At 32.1% G+C, this 7,551-nt stretch overlaps 1 long non-coding RNA gene across 2 annotated transcripts; it reads right to left on the bottom strand.

Annotated features, from left to right (window-relative positions):
- Window positions 1-435: 435 nt before the first annotated feature.
- On the bottom strand, window positions 436-3,993 carry LOC134250256 (uncharacterized). Of its 2 annotated transcripts, XR_009988451.1 has the most exons (5): window positions 3,856-3,993; window positions 3,444-3,515; window positions 2,601-2,716; window positions 2,123-2,250; window positions 436-785 (listed from the first exon to the last, which is right to left on the bottom strand). It is a non-coding gene; the product is annotated as an uncharacterized LOC134250256 (long non-coding RNA). The 2 variants fall into 2 exon arrangements; XR_009988450.1 differs by lacking the exon at window positions 3,856-3,993 and having other exon boundaries at window positions 3,444-3,832.
- Between the last annotated feature and the right edge of the window lie 3,558 nt (window positions 3,994-7,551).

Below are 7,551 nucleotides of genomic sequence, written 5' to 3'. Positions count from 1 at the left end.
CACTTGCATCTTTAGGGGGTCCTATTGAGACCTATTAAATTCAAAATAGGATACACACACAAACAAAATAGGATACACACACAAACAAAATGTATTTACAATTCCATGAAAGTAATAATTACAGCAAAGCTAGCTTCTAAACATCTGTGTAATTTGTTAGGGGTTATAGAAATAAGATGAAAAATAAAAGGTTTAAATGTATACTTCTCTTACATAACAACTGTCTTCAATATGAGTTAGTAAAAATAAATACATATATAATAAATAATATATATAATAATATATATATATATATATATATATATAAAAAAAAAAATAAATATAGATACTTTGAAGTTGGTGAGAATAAATTCATGTTATCAGAAAATCATGTTCTCAATACTTGATTTGACTAGATCTCAGTTTGATAAATGGCTACATCTTATCCATAGTCAGTGTCTGACAGTAAAAGATACTATCCTGGGTCCTTTCTTTGTCATCCTGTAAAGCACAGTCTATGATCGTACTTAAATTGGTTGGAAATCATATTTATCTATGTGCTTCTTAAATCCTCCATCCTGTTTGATTTTCTTGTTTCAGTGTTTTAAGAGAGGATATTCTGTTAGTCTTTGCATAATCTGATAGTCTTTCACCATGCTTCTTAAATCCTCCATCCACCTCCTGTTTGATTTTCTTGTTTCAGTGTTCCAAGAGAGGATATCCTGTTAGTCTTTGCATAATCTGATAGTCTTTCACCATTCTGAGAGTAGACATAGATCATTTCCATAAGCCCTCACTAGAATATCCTGGAAAATAAAAATAATGTCTTAGTTGAAAAAAAAAATTGTTATGTAATATAAGCTTGATGGAATTCTAAATATAGACAAAAAAGGGTATAAATACAAGGTGTAACATCAGATTTTGACTTTTCATATTAACCATGGGTAACACCTCCAGTAAAGAAAAGAGTAAAGGAATGAGTAAAATTCAGTTTGAAAAGAGAGTTCTTTCAGAGAAAGATGTAGACAGAGGTATACCAGTTAAAATAAAAAAAAATAGCATTATTGAGATCATTTCTCAAGAAGAATATAACCAATTATGTCCAGAAAAGGGTGATCCTAATGTTGTCAGAGATTACATAGAAAGATCCTTGATTGCAGAAGAAGCTAATGAAGAATATAACCATTTATTACCAAAAGAAGGTAAGAATTACTATTACAAAATTATGTATTCTGATAAGAAAGTTTTCACTTTCATTTGTTGTGCTTTTGACCATTTTAATTGACCTTATGGTCAAGATTGTGATATATACACTCTGATAATCATTTATGATGTCTCCATGATGTTTACCTCAAAAGTTTGAATCAGGGTATTTGTGTTCAAAGAGCTGAAGAAACTATACAGACAGATCTATAATGATTTTGGAAGCATGCATATTAATTAGGGTAAAGGAGATATAACACTAGATTATTAAAAAGAAAAAGAACACAAACTCATAGAAATGATATTGAAAGTACCTTAAATGAATAAAGTGTCATGCTCCAAGGTATTATTTTTATAAACAGGAGAAGGGTTACAACAGTCCCATGCACTCATAAGAAGATCTTGGGTAATAGAAACACCAGGAAATTTTAATTCCAAACAATCAGGTCATCTTACATCAGTTATAAGGTTACAGACTTTATACATAGTCATAAGGGTCATTAAGATTTCTTTTCTGGTCATCCTAATGAACCACATTATAGTATTCTTTCCCTGTGATATAATGTTAATATTAAATGGAAAATTCAGAATTCACCAGCAATTGAAGTGAAAACTTGCTATCTTTACCAACTATGCTATTAAGGAAACTGGGGTTAACAAATTAGCCATATTTAACTTATTCTATAGATATGCTATCTTTAGCTGTTAACTATCATTTGGCAAAGAAAAACTTCATACATTTTAGTTTTAAAATTTGATCATGAATTTTTATGCCTTTTCTTGTGAAGGATATCAATATGGTTTAAACATGACCATGACCACCAAGCCCTCTTTATTTAAATATATCTATTATTTATCAATTCAAATATATAAACATGCATATGTAACAAAAAAAAAATAAATAAATAAAAGTTACAATTGTATCTCATTGAAACTTTACCTTCAAGTTTGTGTGTTTCTATGTTGATTGACTAACTGTGTATTTCCAAAGGAAGAGCAGCCAGGCTTCACTTCATAGAGAATGGATTATAGATGGTTAGGAACAAAACATATCTTCCAGGTTGAGGACTGTATAGAAAAATAAATTCCATTTTTGTTTTTATGATTTAAATTACATGAGACAATTTCTCTTATAAATGTAATTCAAAATAATATCTCTTATATATTTGGATACCTATACTCTTATCATTTTAAATGTCATTTGTAAAATGTATTTTTTAAGACAGATTTATTTGAGGAGCGACTTTAAATGATGACATGAATAGCAGGCCATACTTTAACAAGTTTAAGCACATGACAAAAACATTCTCTCAAATTACACAGAAATGGGTTATTTAGCATAGCTAACATTAAACATATAGGTGAGTGATAACATAATCACAATCATAAACAATGTGAGACAACTTTAAAATACCTACACTGTGGATTACAAGCCTTTTTCACTGGGGTAAAATCTTGCTGAAATTCGTCATGGCCGCCCGAAACCCCGAACCCGACTGTATAAAAGATGAAGTCATACATTCCATGTTGATGACTGTAGAAATAAAAGCATTTTTTTAATATGACAGAGTACTGCATGAAACAATGCATGTTTAAATACAACATGTACAATGTCAAAAAAAGATCATGAAAATATTTGTGTTTAGACTCAAAACAAATTGTTTTTAACATTAACTCGAGATGAGAAAAGTTCATCATGTTATTTATAGATAATAAACAAGCACAATTACTGTATTAATATCACAAAATAAAATGATTATCAAATTAATTATTTAGACACTAAAAGACCTTTTATTAACAGCAGATTCAATTTTGGTTTAATAGCTATCAGTAATGCATACAGAAAAATACATCTTTTTTTACATCATCACAGTACAACATGTAGTCCTTCATTTTTTTTTTTTTTTGAAAAGCTTAAGAAACAAAAGTGAAAATGAAAATATATGTATAGCATATATCACACATATTTAGAATCAAAACAAAAAGTAAATGACTTAGAATTAATCTTTTGTAAATTCCTCCTTTTCTCTTATTAGATTCCTAATTAATATCTCTTTGATCACCATTTAGTAAGTCTGAATTCCATGGGTAACATACATAATGAATTATGAAATTATATCATGATTTATATGAATGTAAGTTAGAGACAACATATCACATAAGTATTACACAGTCATTAAATTAACCATATAATCATACTTAAATGCAAAGTTGACCTTCATAGGAAATGTAAACAATTAAAAAAAACAAGACAAACTTACCAGAGATATCCAACTATATGCCCAATAAGTCTATCCATTAAATAATCCAGTGTAATAACATCTCAGCTGATCCTGAAAAAAAATCATACAATTTAGTGATACACAAATTAACCTCATTTTACAATGTAAGTAAAGCAATAATTTACAGACAAAAGGGATAGAAATGTAAAAGATACCATGTATTTTACCAAAATTTAGTGAACATTTTTCTGATTTAAATTCAATCATAGAATGACCCATCATAGAAATATGAAATGCACTCTGAGTTACATGCAGGCTATATAACTGTAAATCACATGAAATGAGGATAAATACAGTATTTACATTCAAAATAGAACTTTACATAATAATGATTAAATGCATTTAGATGGCCTTCATATAGGAAATGTAAACAAAAATAAGACAAACTTACCTTTAGAATATGTCTTTCAGAAAGGAGATTTCAAAAATGAACAGGCTCTCAACATTCACATGACAAGAATGCATCAGGATGTTTACTTCCGTGGTCATGGAGAAATTGAGCTTTATACAAGGAAAGCTTCATAACATAACAATCATCAAAGTAAAAGAGAGGAAAAACAAAAGATAGTCTTACATTTTTTGAAAATCTAAGTTGACTTCTTAGAAACAAAAGTGAAAATGAAACTTTAATTTTACAAGTGTATGACGTCATAATGCATAGGGTAGCTCGCTGACATAGATGACGTCACAATGTATAGGTAAGCATATTTTTTGCACACGGCACTTTATAGAGGATGCAAACAGGTATATAAGGAAACACAGGTAAAAGGTATATTTCTTTTGCACATGACCCTAATGTTTTGCACACGGTTCTTTACAGGTGATGCAAACAGGAATAAAAACGCAGGTAAAACGTATTGATTCTTGTTATAATCTGTCTTGTGTGTGTTATTTGCTATTGTTTTCAGTAAAAAAATCCAGGTTGTTATTGTTTTCAGAAAATCCAGTTTGAACTGGTTTAGGCTGTCTAGACTGTGAAGCGTGACGTCATAATCACATTCTTGTAATGTTTTTTGCACACGGCGCATTTACCTGTATAGTTAGCATAAACAAAACGTAGTACCTACGTATAGTATAAACACAGTGTAAACACCCAGTATTTAAGGGGGGACTATATGTAATGAATTAACCCACCTATCCCCCCAAATCTACACTCTCCTGACCCAGCTATCCCCCAGGGGGACTGTACTGAGTTGATCCGGCTATCCCCCAGGGGATGCACTCAGTTGACCCGGTTATCCAGCCTGCTTCCGGCTAGGATATTTCTGGCTAACCCACTTCCGCTTCCGCTAGGGCCCACTTCCGCTTCCACTTAGGGAACCCACTTCCGCCTACCCCAACTTCCGCTTCCGGCCAGCCCACTTCCGTCCACTTCCGGTTAGCCCACTTCTGTCCACTTTCGGTTAGCCCACTTCCGTCCACTTCCGGTTAGCCCACTTCTGGTTATGACGTCACTTCCGCCCTATCTAGGCTCCTTATACTACTACTATATTAATTGAATCTTCCTTACCTTCTTAAATTGAAATCTACTGTGTGTGATAAATTATATTACGTAAAAATATGTAACCTTTTGATATTCTGTCAGGTGATTTTTTTTATCTTCTAGGTAAGAGGCTATTAGCCAATATCTTTGCTCTTATGACTTTACAGTGAAACATAGAGATAACGAACAGTATTCAAACTTGAAGTCCAATTAAACAACACAAATCGGGAACAGAAAAAACAAGGATATTCAAAGACATAAGGATCAGGTATCATGAAGTGGTTTCAGTTTTTTATTTTACTGCTGAAGGAGTATTCCAGTTAGGTGTATTACACCCTTGGTTTATTGGTTAGGTATGTGCAAAGAGTATTTTATATGATTTCATTGGGTATAACTTATATAGACGTAAAAGGTAACAACCACGATATATGATAAACGTGATAAATAAAAATTTTCTATCGCCAATTTCCCTTAATTAGGCAGTAATAAATCTTCATCATCTGCATATGGAGTACATATATCTCAGTTGATTCGGTACGCAAGAGCATGCTTTACATGTACGTATGAACAATTTCTAAAACGCGGTGAATTATTGACATGCAAACCGATAAAACAAGAATATCAGCAGTCTCGTTTAAAGTCATCATTTCGTAAGTTCCATGGTCGATACAAACACCATGTCAGCAAATACAACTTATCATTGAGTCAAATGCTGACTGACGTTTTTCATACCAATTGTTAGTCCATTATTTATACACTGAATTGACGACTGATTTTTCCGTGATCTCCCGATCATGACAAGGAGAACACGGCCGGTGTGATCGATCAGCAAGGAATGCTCACTCCTCTATGGCACCTGATCCCTCTTCTGATGTTTCAGGGGTATATGTTTACTCTACTCCTGTTTTGTATTGTTTTATGAACTTGAATATTGAATACTGTTCGTTATCTTCATATCCTTCTTATTTAACGTATAAGTATTTCTAATTTAGTCATTGTGTATTTATAATGAATAAATAAACATATAAATAAATGCAAGCAAAATTTCAATACCTATCGCACTAGATGATATGCCTGCACATTTTCCCCTAATTAGATGAAGACTGCGTAGAGATTCAAAATCACACTACTTTTAATCAGAAAACATAGAGCACAAGGTTTTTCAACAAAGATATATTTACTTAACCTTTGACACATATAATATACACATTATATGACAAACTCAACTCTTAACATGCTGTGCTCTTTGTTTACGAAAGCTATAAAGTAGGTACCAGTCAGTGATTTCTTTTGATATGCATGAACACCAAAGGACCCTTTCCTTTGCCGTTTCGTATGCTGCGTTTATCTATTTGTGACATTTTTAGATGATGACTCAAATAATAAAGTCATTCCCAGCAGGCACACAACGTTAAAAAAATTGAATCAAGGTTGATTATGTATATTGATTCCACGTTAAGTTTATGTTAGATTAATAAAATTGAGTTCAACGTTGATTCAACGTTGAAATTTTAACGTTAATTTAACGTTGAAATCTTAACGTTGATTCAACGTTGAAAATCAATGTTGACTAGACATTGAATAAAAGTTGATTCAACGTTTTTTTTTTATTTTCTTTCGGGAGATGAGAGGGGAGGGGTCATTACTTTATGAAGACATATATATATTATAAACATTTATTTCACTTCCTATCAATAGACGTATTACAATAAATTTCACCAAAATACATTTTATAAGTTAAGTTTTGCATTTCCACATGTGGTCATGTAATAGTCCAGAACATGAAACCATTTCAGGATAAGATGCAAATATATTTACATTCAGTATAATTTTCCTTATCAAATCCATTAGAAATCCACGACGTTCAAATTTCTATAACACACGCGAAACCTTGTCATCGCGCGGTAGAATACAAAGTAGGAATTATATGCATTTTCAATACTGTAGAAACACCAAAATGTAAAATGTTTTATTTCAATTTAATGAAAAACTACAGCCCTGAAAAATTAACGTAGAAATTAACGTAATGTGCGTTAAGAATTAATTTGTCACTTTTTTAATCGCAATGTTTGTTTGCGTAATTTAACTTTGCAACGTCACTTAACGTCATCTGACGTCACAAACGGCTTTTACGTCTATTAACCACGATAGTTTTGAAGGGCGCTAAATACACATTAAATGTTAACGAAATAAGCAATAGAGAAGAAGGAAAATTAGCGAATGTAAATATAAGCATTGAATTCATATTTTTGGCTGTCTTCGGTCCTATAACACACCTGGCCGTGCCGACAAATTTATCATACCGCGCTAACGCGCGGTATTCAATTTGTCGGCACGGCCAGGTGTGTTATAGGACCGAAGACAGCCAAAAATATGACTTCAATGCTTAAATTACACGGTACCACTTTTCATGCACCAGATACGCATTTCGACAAATTATGTCTTTTCAGTGATACTTGGACATGCTGAAATGTTTCCTTTTTTATTAAATCTTGGTGAATGAGTGCCGAGAGTGGTGTTGATCTGCTAATTAGTACTCCCTCATGGATTATGTTGGTCTTCCGAGTGGACAGAGTGGTGTAACTTTTAGTTGATTACCCCTAC

The sequence above is a fragment of the Saccostrea cucullata genome, unplaced genomic scaffold (assembly GCF_032062105.1).
Source record: "Saccostrea cucullata isolate Sc308-1 unplaced genomic scaffold, CSIRO_AGI_Scuc_v1 ctg3550, whole genome shotgun sequence".
NCBI classification, from domain to species: domain Eukaryota; kingdom Metazoa; phylum Mollusca; class Bivalvia; order Ostreida; family Ostreidae; genus Saccostrea; species Saccostrea cuccullata.
This window is presented reverse-complemented; position numbering and strand designations above follow the sequence as displayed.